At 37.2% G+C, this 16,389-nt stretch overlaps 1 long non-coding RNA gene across 9 annotated transcripts; it reads left to right on the forward strand.

Moving 5' to 3' along the window:
* The first annotated feature begins 1,207 nt into the window (after positions 1–1,207).
* On the forward strand, positions 1,208–8,127 carry LOC111584907 (uncharacterized). Of its 9 annotated transcripts, XR_008604438.1 has the most exons (7): positions 1,328–1,345; positions 1,420–1,503; positions 1,588–1,768; positions 2,114–2,282; positions 4,684–4,840; positions 6,121–6,244; positions 6,308–6,525. It is a non-coding gene; the product is annotated as an uncharacterized LOC111584907 (long non-coding RNA). The 9 variants fall into 9 exon arrangements; XR_008604434.1 differs by lacking the exon at positions 1,588–1,768 and having other exon boundaries at positions 1,280–1,345; XR_008604436.1 differs by lacking the exons at positions 1,328–1,345; positions 1,588–1,768 and adding an exon at positions 6,567–8,127 and having other exon boundaries at positions 1,352–1,503; positions 6,308–6,465.
* Positions 8,128–16,389: the final 8,262 nt, after the last annotated feature.

The following is a 16,389-nucleotide window of genomic DNA, read 5'->3' on the forward strand; positions in this document are numbered from 1 at the left end:
TTAGTTTTTTTAAAATATAAACTCCTGTAAAGTTGAAAATTATGCAAATTCTTTGTGTTTTTATGGTGTTTATGCTCAATAATTTAATTTTAGAGGTGGACATACTATTTTCTAACATTAAATACATGTCAGACTTACACTGTTTTTATGTAAAAATTCATATTATACTGGACATAACCTAAAAATAACACTTTTGTAATTTCAAACCGTTTATTGACTTTTTTGTTAAAATGTAAAAATTCTGTAATAAAACAGAGTTATTAGTGGCACTTTTCTGCAGTATTAAGCCAGACTATTTGTATTTTCTAATATTATTCAACCATTTTTTTTAGGTTGATGTTTTTTACACATGGAAATGTCCTTAATTAAATAAAATTATGTTAAATTAATATTTAAAAATGTATTTAAATGAGGGAAAAGTCTGTATTTTCTTTACAGTATGGTTATTTCCTGTTATTCTACATTAGTTGGCACCATAGCTGCTGGAATATTACTTTCATTTATATTTTTTACAGTACAAACTGCCATAAAGTTGAAAATTATGATAATTCTTAGTGTTTTTATCGTGTTTACGCTGGGATGAATGGTAAAATTTTCGATTTTTTTTAAAAGAAAACATTTCCATCAGCACTCTTTAGGCTCCAGTGATTAATAATTAACTCTATACGCCAATAATTGTAGAATTTACTGTTCTACATCATAAAAACAAGTAAACTCACCTGAGAAACTGAGATCAACAGGTTTTTTTCTGGTTTAATATTCAGCTTCTGACGTTTCTCTGCCCCGAGTCCTTCCTGAATATTAGAAAAGCAAATATAGGAAAACAGGAGCGTTAATTAGGTTTTAGGTTCCACAGAACAATATGAGTTTCCACCCGAGGCAACTGCAGTAATGAACCAACAGGAATGACCTCCAACGTGACAATGTGCTGACGAAGGCCAGAAAAAAAACAGCAGGAACGTAGTTTAAATGTGGGATTTATTCACGGACACAAAGCAGCAGCGATGCACATGTAGCAGGATGGTCCTGCCCAAGGTGTGTCTGTGTTCTTCTGGGCTGCACGGGGCTGGAAGCCAATCGGGACACGCCCACCAGGTATAAAAGCTGGGGAGCGGCCCCCTGTACGTTCTCTCTCTCTCTCTCTCTCTCTCTCTCTCTCTCTCTCTCTCTCTCTCTCTCTCTCTCTCTCTCTCTCTCTCTCTCTCTCTCTCTCTCTCTCTCTCTCTCTCTCTCTCTCTCTCTCTCTCTCTCTCTCTCTCTCTCGCTAAAGCCACGCCCCCTTCCGGTTGCTCGCCCTGGTTTGTTACCGGTGTGTAGAACGTTCGGCGTGTTGTCTTGATTGGCGGTAGGTTGTGTTGCCCCTTTTGTCTGGTTTATTCCAGCTAGCAGCCTGCCTGTTTGGTAAAATGTTCACTGCAGTTGTAGGAAGCTACAGCGGCTGGAGCGGCTCCTGACGTGCTCTCCTTGTGTGTATGTGTGTGTGTGCCACGCAGCTGCTCAGAGGTATGCTCGTTTTTCTTGGTGTTTAACATAATGAACTGCTACATGCTTCTAACACAGCCTTTCTGTTGTCACCACGCTGTTTAGTGGCAGCGCCAAGGACCCGCTGCTGTTTAGCCTTGCTGCTGCTGCTTTGCTTCACTTTGACCGTGTATCTGTGACGGGCTAGCTATACGGCTAACTGCAGCTAGCCTCCGCTACTTCTCTGCCTTATCAGCCTCGTCTGCTTCCGCTCGGCGTCAGCCGGGTTAGACCAGGCAGCTTGGAAGTTGGGTTTCTTTTAGAATTGAATATTTATCTTATTGTTTTTAACATTCGTACTCTTTGTGCTTTTATTTGTGTCCAGGTAGGGACACAGCTTTATGGGTGGATATTATTTGGGTTTAGTTTCTTTTTGTTTGGCCTTATGGCCTATATTGGTTTGATTAATTAAGATCAATTTTCTATTTATTTGTTATTTGGTTAGCTGTGTCTAAAGGATTGGTTTAGTTTCTTTTTTTACTTTTGAACTTTAGTGTCTGTGATTCTTGCTATTTTTTTTGTATTTTGTATTCTGTGTTCAAATGTTTCTTCATTTTGCATTCCCACTAATCCCCCTTTTGTTTGGTTTCAGAGGCTGAGCATCTGTGGTAGGGACGTGGTGTTGTCAGTGGTGGTATCCTTCCCTGTGTGATGTGTGAACCCTGGGTATTTTTCGTTTCATCCATCACCTGTGTGTGTGATTTTATTCACCTGGTGACCTCTCCCTGTTCCTCCCCTCTGGTGACACATCCTGCCACATGGTAAGCAACAGCCTCTGCCCCTTTGCACCTCCCTCCCCTTGTTTTATCTAGTTGTTTTAATAGATTTTAACTTGATTGTCAAATAAAATTTGATTACTTAATTGAGCGACCACGTCTCTTGCCTGGTGGTATACGGACCTGTGTGCCTCAGACAAATTATTAAGAGGTAGAACTGTCCTTGGGGGTGAACCCCCCCGAGGTGGCGCTGTCGAGCTTAGCTTAAGAGCTACTGGGCAATTTGACCCTGGCCTTGGCTCTAAACTCTCCCTGTTATTCTGTAGCCCTCCTAGCTTGCTGCTACTACACTCGCCACACACAGATGTAGGAGATAATAGAACAATAAGACAGAACATTTATCAGCAGAAGATCTGTAAGTTTTACTGCAACGCCTCAGACGGAAACCTCCAGAAAAAAACAATGAAACATGTCAAGGACAAAATTATTAGAATAAAAGACTTATGAGAAAAAAATACACTGAAGATATTCATATCATCGTGCTTTGCTGTCATATATAGATAAATCTCAGGTTTTAGTCATGATTTCTTATTTCTTATTATTTATTAAACCGTTCAACAATGAAATCAACACATAGAATACGGTTTCAATGCACATTCTGAGGATTAAATCTGAATATTTGGCTTTTTTTTCTTCAAATGAAATACAGTTCACATAACGGAAATCCAAAAAGCAAGAATTTTACACTCTGGTTGGTTTGTGCTGAATGTATTTATAAAAAAAAAAAAAAAAAAGTTTTTTCTTTCAAAATAAGCTGTAGTGACACTTTTTTCACAATAAAATGCTTAATTTCAGTTGATATCGGTAATTATTGATCATTTTTAATGATAGATTTTTAGTAAAGACCAGGAAAAAATGGTTTAAATTGGATTAAACATCTTCAGCCAAAAAGAAGGAGAGGAGGAGGAGGAAGAAGACGAGGAAGAAAAAGGAGAGGAGGAGGAAAAGAAAAAGAGGTATAATAAGAAGTTAAAAAAACAATATTCATTTTGCATTTTTTTAAAAAAGCAAAAAAAAAGTACAAATTCTGTAAAATAAAGGTACCTCAATTCATAGGCATTTCTAGCCCCTAAATTGAATCCCAGCACCCCTAAAATTTGAGAGATTTTTTTTTTTTGTATTGCATGTCCTTTTTTTTTTTTTTTTTTTTTTAACAAACCAGAAAAGTGTAAAAACCATTTTGATCCTACCCAACTTTCCCACCTGGGCTCTGAGCTTCTACCTGCACAGAGCTCAGCTGCCTCCCAGAGATGTGACGTCGTGGTGGAAGTAGCTGCTTTAAACCAGGAGATGTGGCACAATTCTGAACTTCTACCACCCAATACCAACTCATTATTATCATTACAAGTCCTCATTTCTGCTGCATTTAATCACAGGTTACTGTTTATGTTGTTAGCTAGGAGTTAGCTGATGTTTTTTCTAGATAGCAAACGTTCCAGGTGGTCAGTGTCTGAACTGGACTGAGAGGTGTGTGTGTGTGTGTGTGTGTGTGTGTGTGTGTGTGTGCGTGCGTGCGTGCGTGCGTGCGTGCGTGCGTGCGTGCGTGCGTGCGTGCGTGCGTGCGTGCGTGCGTGCGTGCGTGCGTGCGTGCGTGCGTGCGTGCGCGCGCGCGCACAGACAGACAAACAGCCTCATCATGGACATAAGATTGTTTTTTCCAAAAAAAGAGCCAGGTTCAGGTAAGAGTGTCAGATCAGATGGTCTATCAGGACTAATGTTGTAAGTTGGATCAATGTTTATTTCTGTTATTAGATAGAAAACACATTGTTTGGTTATTTGCCTTTAGGTTGACAGTACAAAGAGAGAGAGTACGTTATTTATTCGTATTCTTATTGGTATTTTTTCATATTTATGTAATTTTTCATCTAGTTGAATACAATCTATTTGTGTATGATTGTCATTCCAAAGAGGGAGAGATGAAAAAGGGGAAGGAGAGGAGAGAGTTTAAGGTCAGGAAGAACCAGGTAAGAAAACAACCAGAGAATAGTGGCAGAAAAACAGCAACTGTTAAGCTGACAAGCATTTAAAGAACCTTTATCAGATTGGATGGTTTAGTCTCAGACTTTTTCTTTCACAAATGTGGGAATGAAATTGCGTTAAAATGTACAAAACAGTGAACTTTATCTTGCCTGTCCGGGAACCTCTGGGTTCTCAGCAACTCCTCAGTAAGGAAAGCAGCTATTGGCTGTCCTAAAAGTCGCTAAATGATGTCATCGCCTAATTTGCATCATTTCCTGTTTGCATGTAATTGTAATCAACGTTGTAGGAGAGACAGAAAGTGAGTTTAAAACACCCAAAATCTGTTTCTGAACTAGAGGCTGAATGCAGTGATTTATTTTAGTGACAGTGAAGAAACATTTTCATTTCCATCCCGCTCTGTAAGCAGGATGGATCTGCAGAGACTTTGATTCATCTGCCGTCTGGACATGGAGTGATGTGGGTCTCCTCTAATCAGACAGTGGGATGCTGCAAGTCACTAGACTGACCTCCTGTGCTTTGGAAGGGGAGGAGCTCACAGCGCCACCTGCTGCTCGTTGAGGACAGTAACTGCAGAACGATCCCAGCTTTCATGTCAGACAGGGGCGGATCCAGATTAATTTTAGTGGGGGGGCACAGGGGGGTACAACAGATATTTTGGGGGGGTTGTAAGAAAAAATTAAAGCTGCTACCGACCTCTCGCTTTTACAAAGTATTTTTCATGTGTTTTTTGGCTCTTTAACCCAATAGGAAAGCTGTATATGACCTTTTCATTTTAGACTGTTAACATTCAAATTATGATGGACTTGTTTATGTGAATTACAACATCATTAGCTGCAACATCTGCCTGTTCTGTAAAACTGGTAGCTCAACGACAGCATCCTGAGGGCAATTAAGTGACAAATATTGTGCAAGAACAGCACTATTACAACCCTGTCAATTTCCACAATGTTTACTGCCAATTATCACACATAAAACAAGAAATAATATTCTGTACTAATACTTCTCTACTACCCAATACACAGTGAATAAATATTATCTGAAAGTCGGGTTATTGTTTTTTATCAGCACAATACAAAAAGATTCATGTTAGACATATTCCAGTTAAGACTAGAATATCAGGATTTATGTAAATTTACCTCAATAATATGAATGTTCAGGTTAAGATTGTACAGTGATATTTATTATGCAAGTTTAGCTGATTAAAGTTTATGACTCTGCACTACAATATTATTTATTATTTAAATTGACATCATTATTATAATATTTAGGGTCAGACTCTACAGTATTGAGATTAAGAAATCAAATATTCTATAAAATGTAAATACACTGAACTAATCTGGATATATTTAAGTGAGACTCTACAATATTATTTATGACACAAATCTATCTAAATCAACATTTTAATCATTTCTTACTCCAAACATTGACTGGACTGATTTAAATATTAAAATCACTCCTTTCTAATCCTCTGCTGTACGTTCAAACCTGAGGCCTGAAATAGAAACACACAAGTATCTGATTGAAGGAACTTCTGCAGAGTCCTGGTTCCAGAACATGATGATAGAATTATAGACAAACTTTAACAAAAGCTGCCTGAGAGTTTACAGCTTTTTATGTTAGATTTCTTCAGTAATTTAATGAGAGTTATCAGAAAAAATCAAGTGTTCATTTGATGAACTTCATTTCCTAAAACATCCAGAATTGGAGCTCATATCTTTGGCAGCTGTAAAGTTTCTGCTCCTTCAAAGTTCACAACACAATGAATGAATTCCTAAAACACTCTCAGTGCTGGAGAGCGTTTGATGCTGAAGCAGTGACCAGTTTTTCTGTTTCTTCTCTGGAGATGCACAATGAGGGACGTCTGCAGAGACTGAGAAAGAGTCTCATCACATCCTGACATGAGGAAAAAGACTTCATTGAAGACTACAATGAGAAAAACTATCAGACAGCAGACGGCTGCATTCAAGGTGAACTCTGAACATTTGATCTGGAACAGGAATTCAATAACGGCAGCATGAGCTTCATTTCAGTCTGTAGCTGCTGAATTCATGGATGAATCATCTGGCACTAGAGAGGAAGACCATCAAACATCCACATCAGCTGATGGAGGTCCAAGAGTCTCACCCAACAAACAACCTACAGAGTGAAGACCTCCAATCTGATTGGACGGCCTCCTATTCAGCCACATGTGTGAACAAATGCCTCTAAGCTGATTTGTTTTCTAAAATAAATCTAGTTTGAGTCCTAATCTATGCCTGTGTGTTTGCTTCTTGACACTGCTGTTAACAGTTTAGGCTGCTAGATTGTTCCAGATAAGACAAGTACAAGATTCTTCAGAGCTGTTCTACCACGAGCCTGACAGGAAGAACTCCAACAGCTACTGAATGTTCCTGTGGTTCCCTCAAGGCTACAGGAGGAGCCCTACGAGGACGAGCCGGTCCACCTGATGGCGGCCAGTCGCTGCGGTTCAAAGCCAACACCGACTACGTGGACTTCTACTGGACCACACGGAGGCCTTCAAACCGGACCAACAAGTTCAGCGACTCCCCGACTCGTGGGTCTGAGGACGCCGCCGAGCCTCGGTCCAGCCGGCCTCCTGTCTGTGGGTGTTTGAGTGCTGAGAGGTTTGTGGATGCATGTGAACGTTCTGTGTTGAAACAGCAGCTTTGGACTCAGTAACGCCGGGAAAAACCAAGAGCTCCTTTATTTGTGACTTCCACTAAAAAAACTGATGAAAATAAGTTTGCCAGGGTTCTGACTGATAACAGATTATTAAATAATGAAAATAACTGTTTAAATATTCCTTTAAACAATCCTTAGGTCTACATTTCCTTTACACTGACTTCTTGGTAAATGTACAAGTATTTTTGGTGGAATGTACCATTAAGCCTAATGTTCAAGGGTTCTTCTGGGAACATACCATTAAACCAACCTTTTAGGTAAATGTTCCAGGATGTTGGGTAGAATATACCATCAGATCAACCTTTTAGATGTACATTGGAAGATTTTAGAGTGGAATATTACTCCAAACTCCTTTACACCAAGATTTTTTGGTCTACATTGAAGGATTTTAGGTGGAATATTCCTTTGAACGAACTTTTTAAGTTTATGTTCCAAGATGTTGGGTGGAATATACCATCAGACCAACCTCCAAGGTCTACAGTAGTGAATTTTAGGTGGAATATACCATTAAACTCACCTTTTAGGTCTACATTGGAGGATTTTAGGTGGAATTTTCTTCCAAACATCTTTTAGTCTACATTTAAGGATGTTTAGGATGGTATATTCTTCCAAACCAACTTCTCAGGTCTACATTTCAGGTGGAATATTCCTCCATACTATCTTTTTTGGTCTACATTGAAGGATTTTTTCTAAACCACCCTTTGGGGTCTATATTTGAGGTTTTAGGTGGAATATTCCTTTAAACCAACCTAAATTTCATGTTTTGATCATTATCAAGTGAGAAACCTCAGTCCAGACTCCTCATAACGACGTTTGAGATTTATGCTGCTGTTATTTGTTTAGTCCAGACTAAATGACAGAAATCCACAACTGTAATTTTATTTCAGGACTCGGTTATTAAATGTCAAAACAATCTATGTGACTCTAAAAACTCAACAGCTTTACAAACTCTAAGATTAAACTCTCCACAAGGATCTAAAATAGGTTGGACTTCTACATGAGAGCTTTAATTATTCTTCATCTACTTCCTGAAAAGTTTGGTCAATAAAAAAGACAAAAACTAATATTTTCAGCTGAACTAAAGACAGACTTTGTGATTTTTCTGCTCACATGTTGTGTTGTTGTAAACTTCCTCTTTCAAATAAATAGCCTCCTAACCCCCTGGAAACCAGCGTTTGTCCTGTTTTTGTGTTGCTCCTCGGCGACCCTAGACAGCCGGGTCGTAATGTTTTTTGAGCAACACACCATACTATGACGTTTTTACAATGATGGTTCTACTATGGAACCAGTTTGACATGTTCAGGTGTTCTTTGTGTGAAAACTCAGAGATTTCAGGTATCAGAAGGTGGTTTTCAACTTTCTTTGTTAACTTTCTGCTTCAACTTTAAACTAAATTTCCTTCACTAAGCCAGCCCTCTGGACTTCCAGGAAGCTGTGTTCCTATTGGCTGTCCAGGTGGCTGCTTGGTGTTATCAGGAACACCTGAGCAGCTCAGTGTCTTCCTGCTTTATTTAGCTGCAGACAAACATTTCCTCTGATTCTCTTCACCAGTGAACTGGGTTTGGTTCCATTGCTTTAGTTTGTTCTTTAGGCATTGGCTTGCAGCTTCCAGCAGTAAAATCGTCTTTAATGTGTTTCTTGGTGTGTTTTAGGGCTTTGTACTGGATAGTTGTCTTGGTAAATGAGGTTCTTTAGCCACAGTTAGCACATGGTGCTAATGTGTGCAGTGATTAGTGGATTTGGTACAGCTGAGTTGTGTCTTTATCTTGGCTGTAGTGAGTCTTTAGAGGTTTCTGGTCAGGCACATTCTGTATTCTTGTTTGAGAACCAGCGTTGGTTGTCCAGAAGGTAAGAGTTCCTGTCCTGATTCTCTGTTGTCAGAGGTTTTCTGGTAGGCTGCAGGAGACTTTAGTGTTTGGGTTGTGCTAGTTTGGTTTTTGTACGGTTTCATTTGGACGACTATCTTGAGGCCCCTCCATGTGGTTTAGTGAGGTTTTCTGGAACAGTTCTACAAAGCAACCTGCAGCAGAAGAGACTTTGAGAGTTTTTAGGAAGTTCTGGAGACCAGACTTTAGAGCAGCAGAAACATTTGTCAGTAGTTTGAGCAGGAGAAGGTGATCTTCAGAGTAGAAATGAGACGGAAACCTTCTTGACCCGTGTGGTGAGGTCCTGTACCAAGAGTTTGAGCAGGTTGTGAAGAGTCTGTAGTTCTTTGGTCTGAAAGCACAAGAAGAGTCGACTCATTAAAGGAGAAAACAGGAGATATTGTTGGTTCTTCTGTCACTCTGCAGTTTCCTTAGACTGAATATCAAGTTTATATTTTAAATGATTTCCCATGTGAGCCCAAGAAGACTTCAATAAACTCCCTCCATCCCCTGAACACAACACATTTTATTACCATGTTAAATCTTTTTTTTTAATGTTTTTGAGTTTTAATTATAGTTTTAGCATAGTTGTTTTTCTTTGTTTAGTTTTGTCATCTGTGTGAAAGGTGCTAAACAAATAAAGTTGAATTGATAAACTGAATAATTGACTAACTCATGATTGTGACAACAGAAGTATTTTCATTGTGATTTAAGGGTTTGTTTCATTTTTAAGGTTGGGGTTAAAATCTTGACAGAAAAAAAGATTGAAGAAATAAATTACAATAAACAAAGCAATTAAATCAAAGGAAAAAACATTTAATACAATTAAACTTTTAAAAAGAAAGTTAAACATTAAATACAATTAAATTATGTTAAACACAAAATATTTAATTAGATAATTAAACAGAAGATACAAAACATGTATTTATGAAATTAAACAAAATTTTTTTAACAAAAATATTAAAGATGAAATATTTTAGACAATGAAACATTTTTTAAAAAATATAATTAAAAAGAAGAATATTAAGCATTTAAAAAAATACAAAACATTTAATTAGATTATTAAACCTTTAAGAAGACAAAACATTTGATTAAAAAATTAAATGTTTAATTAGAAAATTAAATCTTAAAGACAATAAAACTTTAAATAGGAATTAAACAGAAAATACAATGAAGCATTTATAAAGAAAATTAAAGATTAAAAGGTGGTAAAACATTTAAAAAGAAAAACAGATTTAATCGAAAAATTAAACATTGGGAAAGAAAAGGAAATTTTTCAAACAAGTCGATAAACCATTTAAAAAGACAACAATTAAACATTAAAAAGACAAAACATTTTGAAATCAAATCAGACATTAGAAAAGAATAAAAGGTGAGAAAAGAGCAAAACTAAACATTTAAGAAGAATCAAACTAAAGACAAAACATTTGAAAGGACACCAGTTAGACTTTAGAAGATCAAATTCAACAGAAGAGACAATAAAACGATGAAAAAAAAGCAAAAACAGATAAAGGTCTTGAAGCGTTTTCTAGTCTGAAATGAAAACATCAAGTTGTTTCTTCAAACATTTCCTCTTTCTATGTTCTTGGTTTGATTGTGGACAGATTTACTAAGAACTCATTTCAGAAAACTGCTTTCCAGATAAAGTCTACTAGTAGTTGAAGGCATTGATCAAACTAATGTTACCTTCTGATCTCCACAAACTTTACTGTTCAGTGAAGAGAATCAAAGTTTGTTGAGGATTTCTAAAAAACCCACAGGTGAAGGTCTGAGAAGAACTCAGATGGATAATCTAAATGTGAAATCAAGACTCATGGTCACAAGTTTTAAGGCTTCTGTTAACCAGAAAGTTCAAACTAACAGAGAAGTACTGAGAAACTTTTAAAACTTCAGTCCTCAGACTGTCTAAAGGTTCAAACTAACAGAGAACTACTCAAGAACTTCTAGGATTTCAGTCCTCAGACTGTCTGAAGGTTCAAACTAACAGAGAACTACTCAGGAACTTAGAAGATATCAGCCCTCAGACTGTCTGAAGGTTCAATCTAACAGAGAACTACTGTGGGACTTAGAAAATTTCAGCCCTCAGACTGTGTGAAAGCTCAGGTCCTGAGGACTCGGGAGGTCTGGAGGCTTGGAAAGTCTTGGAACTGAGGGTTCCACCCTCCAGCACAAAGGCTGAAGTCCCACCTCCTGAGAAAAACGGTTGTCGAGACTCGAGTTAAAAAAAAAAACTTGAAAACGACAAAAAATAGATGATAAATGCGCAAAAAAAAGAAGAATTAGTATCTGAGCGAATAGCTCAGGGGATAAGAAGACGGACTACCAACTGGAAGGTCGCCGGTTCAAGACCAGCCAGTGGCAGTTTTCTTTCTTTGTCTTTGTCAGGATTTTGATAAAACTTAAGAAGGGTCTGGTCTTGAACCAGCGACCTGCAGCTCCATAGGCAAATCCTTAACTCACTGAGCTACAGATCAGATACAAAGAAATAATTTCGTCGTCCCTTTGACATCGTAGTTCCTGAAGTGACCACATGGGCGGAGCCAAGGCGGAGTCTGGGTGGAGTCAGGGCGGAGAGTAGGCAGGGAGGTGGGTGGCGGCCTCCCCCCTCTACTCCCCCACCTCCCCCCACCACCCACCACACCTTCCCCCGCCCCACGAGTTCTTCGAGTCTCCACGAGTTCTTCGAGTCTCCACAGGTTTTCCCCAGTTTCTGGAGTTTCCACCAGGTCGGAGGCAGAACAAGTTGACATGAAGAGGTGTTGAAGTCGGCCAGGATGGACTGACTTTTTACAGCGACTAGAAGGAAGACCACTAGAAGAGCAGGTCTTTAACCACCATCCATAAAATCCATGGAGTCGGTTCCAGAGAAATGAAAGAAGGTCAACTTTTATCAACCTCCATCCACATGTTCAACTTCATATCTTTACTTTGACATTTTTAGCACCACAAACCTTTAGTATCACACTTTATTATCATTTATTAGGACTTTAATGGAATCCACCAGCAGATTTAGTTTTTGTTGACAAACTTTATTCTTGTCATCGTGGGACTGCAGTATTTAAAACTCTTCCTTCTATTTGACCTCATGTTTATTAGTTTTAGTGGAGAAAGTTATTTTAATTGTCCATTAGTCTCTTAAAAAACAAACAACAAATTGGATTAGTCAAGAAGTTTAAATTTCTTACATTGTCATATTTTAAATATGACAAAAAAATATGAAAATAAAGCGCCTTGAGACAATTTGACCTGTAATTGGCGTTATATAAATAAAATTGAATTAAAATTGTATGTATCTTGTAATGTTGGAGTAATTCAGACATATATGTTGGAAAACACATTTTCTTTGTCCATTAAATCTGTTGATTGTTTTCTCCACTAATTCATTTCTTGTTTTGCTTTATAAAATGTCAAACCCAAATATATTCAGGTTACTGTCATAAAAACCTAAAAGATTTACACTCATGATGCAGGAATCAGGCAGTTTTTCACTTTTTATCTTAGTTTAGTCAGAAAGACAGTTGATAATGTGTGAATTGTTGCAGCTTGTGAGCCGTAAAAGGTTTTAATCTTTGGGGCCGAGTGTCAGAAAACATTTAGAAACCAACATCAACTAAACACTCAACAAAGATTTGAACATCATTAAAGGGAAATCCAACTTTTACATGACAATGTCTAATTAAAGGACATTTATTTCCAATGTAAATTTGTGATATTCATCCTCTGGAGCTTTCTCTTCACATCGTCTTCCACCTGGACTGGTTTGGTTGGGAGCATGTGCAACAAACATTTGAAAAACTGCACTTTAACATCAATGAATGACACTGAAGTTTAATCTCTACATAAATGAGACTGAGTCTGGATGTGCTGCTCTGTCATTAACTCCTAAGTTTAGGGAAAGTTCACACAAAAGAGAACAGTTCAGATCAGACTTGAGAATGAACTTATTTTGAACAAACATCTCAGACTTTCTGAGCTTCAGCACCTCTAGCAAGATATTTTAACAACAAGCAACTCAAGAGATCCAGAAGTTGGAGAGAGTTAGCTTTAGCTGAGCCAAAGAACATGTGGGACGCTAACCTAGCAAACATTTCAGACTTTTCTTTGTGAATTCTGAGAAATAATTTCCTATTTAATGACAGAGCTACACATCTTAACTCAGTCTCATTAAAACAGACTCTAATTCAGTGTCATCCATCCATATTAAAGTGCAGTTACCCAAAATGTTTGTTGCATGAGCTCCAACAAATCCTGTCCAGGTAGAAGGCCACTTTGACAAACAGGAAGTGGAAGATTCCAAGCAGATTTATGGAAGGGAGAATCGGACTGTACTAAGTGTGGTGGAGCATAGAGGGGTGTTTTGTGGGTTTTTAAGGCTGATAATGATTATTAGTGAGACATTTGGAGTAGATATTCATTTGCAGTAAATGAAAGTATTTAAAATCTTGGAGTTAAACTTAGAAGAACACAAACTCTAACAGAAAACTTTGTTGATACGTTTTTGTTTTGTTTACACATATTAAGTTAAAGGAGTTTTATTCGTGATGTACAACCAATCAAATCACTCCAGAAGACAGAGCGACCACAGGTAGATAAAGGTCCAGAACCAAAGTAGCGCCATTTTTAAATGTATTTATTACCGTAAATCAGTAAAAAATAAAATACTGATAATCAGTAAATCAGTCAGCCCACAATTACTACAATTCTACAATGTATGTCTCTGTCCTTTGACTTGTTTATATACAATATACTATGTATATTTTATACTATACTACTATGTTTGTTTCCTCCTCCTCTGTTTTCTGGATTGTACTCAGCTTCATGCCTTCGTCCATCAGGCCTCCGTTGACTCGTCCCGCCTGCCGTCTCTGGAGCTGAAGCTGGATTGGAACAGACCAAAGTACAGTCCAATCACGATGCCAGCTGCCTCTCAAAAGGCTCCTTCATCTGGCAGGTGGCAGCACTTCTTCTGAGGGGAAGCTGAGCTGGTCCAGCAGAACTTTGGAGATGTGTTCCAGTGGTTGGTGGATGTGTGGGGAGATAGAGAGGGACCTTTGAATTGTTCACAAAGGAAAACAGGGAACCCATTGGTAGTTTTAGTTTAGGCTACTACTGCAGTGTGTTTTTGGGTTTTAAGAGGTAAACAGGAAGAGGTTTTTTGTATTGATTATCTTTTACTTTGTTCCTGGTTGGAATGCCCATCAATGTCAACATGAAGTTCACTTTTAGTTCTGTTTATTTATTTTTATTTTACTAACACCCATTTGCTTTTAACCCCCTCACATGTTGCGTTGTTGTAAACTTACTCTTTCAAATAAATACTTGTCTAATCCTCTGGAAACCAGCGTTTGGACTGTTTTTGTGTTGCTCCTCATCTACTTCAGAGAGCCGGGACAAAACAACGTTTGTTGGACCAAAGGCTATTCTGTGACGTTTTTAGAGCGACATGCTATACTATGACATTTTTTGGACCAAATGATGAAGTAGTGTAAAGGAGGCCGTGAAAAACACTCCAGAAAGGTTTTCTTTGAAAAAAAAAATCATCATGGATTTTGGCACAAAAAAACGCCTTACTATACTATGTCGAAAAAAAATGCGATTTTTCAAACATGTTGTAAAAACATGCCACATGATGAAATAATGTAAAGGAGGCCGTGAAAAACACTCCAGAAAGGTTTTCTTTGAAAAAAAAAATCATCATGGATTTTGGCACAAAAAAAACGCCTTACTATACTATGTCGAAAAAAAATGCGATTTTTCAAACATGTTATAAAAACATGCCACATGATGAAATAATGTAAAGGAGGCCGTGAAAAACACTCCAGAAAGATTTTCTTTGAAAAAAAAAATCATCATGAATTTTGGCGCAAAAAAAAGGCCTTACTATACTATGTCGAAAAAAAGGCGATTTTTCAAACATGTTGTAAAAACGTGCCATATTATGAAATAATGTAAAGGAGGCCGTGAAAAACACTCCAGAAAGGTTTTCTTTGAAAAAAAAATCATCATGAATTTTGGCGCAAAAAAAACGCCATAGTATACTATGTAAAAAAAAAATGGTTTTTTTCAACATGTAAAAACGTGCCATATGATGAAATAATGTAAAGGAGGCCGTGAAAAACACTCCAGAAAGGTTTTCTTTGAAAAAAAAATCATCATGAATTTTGGCGCAAAAAAAACGCCTTACTATACTATGTCGAAAAAAACGGCGATTTTTTTAACATGTTGTAAAAACGTGCCATATGATGAAATAATGTAAAGGAGGCAGTGAAAAACACTCCAGAAGGGTTTTCTTTGGAAAAAAAAATCATTATGAATTTTGGCACAAAAAAAACGCCTTACTATACTATGTCGAAAAAAAATGCGATTTTTCAAACATGTTGTAAAAACGTGCCATATGATGAAATAATGTAAAGGAGGCTGTAAAAAACACTCTAGAAAGGTTTTCTTTGAAAAAAAAATCATCATGAATTTTGGCGCAAAAAAAACGCCTTACTATACTATGTCGAAAAAAAACGGCGATTTTTCAAACATGTTGTAAAAACATGCCATATGATGAAATAATGTAAAGGAGGCCGTGAAAAACACTCCAGAATGGTTTTCTTTGAAAAAAAAATCATCATGAATTTTGGCGCAAAAAAAAACGCCATACTATACTATGTCAAAAAAAACGGCGATTTTTCAAACATGTTGTAAAAACATGCCATATGATGAAATAATGTAAAGGAGGCCGTGAAAAACACTCCAGAATGGTTTTCTTTGAAAAAAAAATCATCATGAATTTTGGCGCAAAAAAAACGCCTTACTATACTATGTCGAAAAAAACGGCGATTTTTCAAACATGTTGTAAAAACATGCCATATGATGAAATAATGTAAAGGAGGCCGTGAAAAACACTCCAGAAAGATTTTCTTTGAAAAAAAAAAATCATCATGAATTTTGGCGCAAAAAAAACCGCCTTACTATACTATGTCGAAAAAAAAATGCAATTTTTCAACATGTTGTAAAAACGTGCCATACGATGAAGTAATGTAAAGGAGGCCGTGAAAAACACTCCAGAAAGGTTTTCTTTGAAAAAAAAAATCATCATGAATTTTGGCGCAAAAAAAACGCCTTACTATACTATGTCGAAAAAAAAGGCGATTTTTCAAACATGTTGTAAAAACATGCCATATGATGAAATAATGTAAAGGAGGCCGTGAAAAACACTCCAGAAAGATTTTCTTTGAAAAAAAAAATCATCATGAATTTTGGCGCAAAAAAAAAGGCCTTACTATACTATGTCGAAAAAAAAATGCAATTTTTCAACATGTTGTAAAAACGTGCCATACGATGAAGTAATGTAAAGGAGGCCGTGAAAAACACTCCAGAAAGGTTTTCTTTGAAAAAAAAAATCATCATGAATTTTGGCGCAAAAAAAAGGCCTTACCATACTATGTCGAAAAAAATGGCGATTTTTCAAACATGTTGTAAAAACGTGCCATATTATGAAATAATGTAAAGGAGGCCGTGAAAAACACTCCAGAAAGGTTTTCTTTGAAAAAAAAAATCATCATGAATTTTGGCGC

Source organism: Amphiprion ocellaris, chromosome 16 (genome assembly GCF_022539595.1).
Source record: "Amphiprion ocellaris isolate individual 3 ecotype Okinawa chromosome 16, ASM2253959v1, whole genome shotgun sequence".
In the NCBI taxonomy this organism is placed as follows: domain Eukaryota; kingdom Metazoa; phylum Chordata; class Actinopteri; family Pomacentridae; genus Amphiprion; species Amphiprion ocellaris.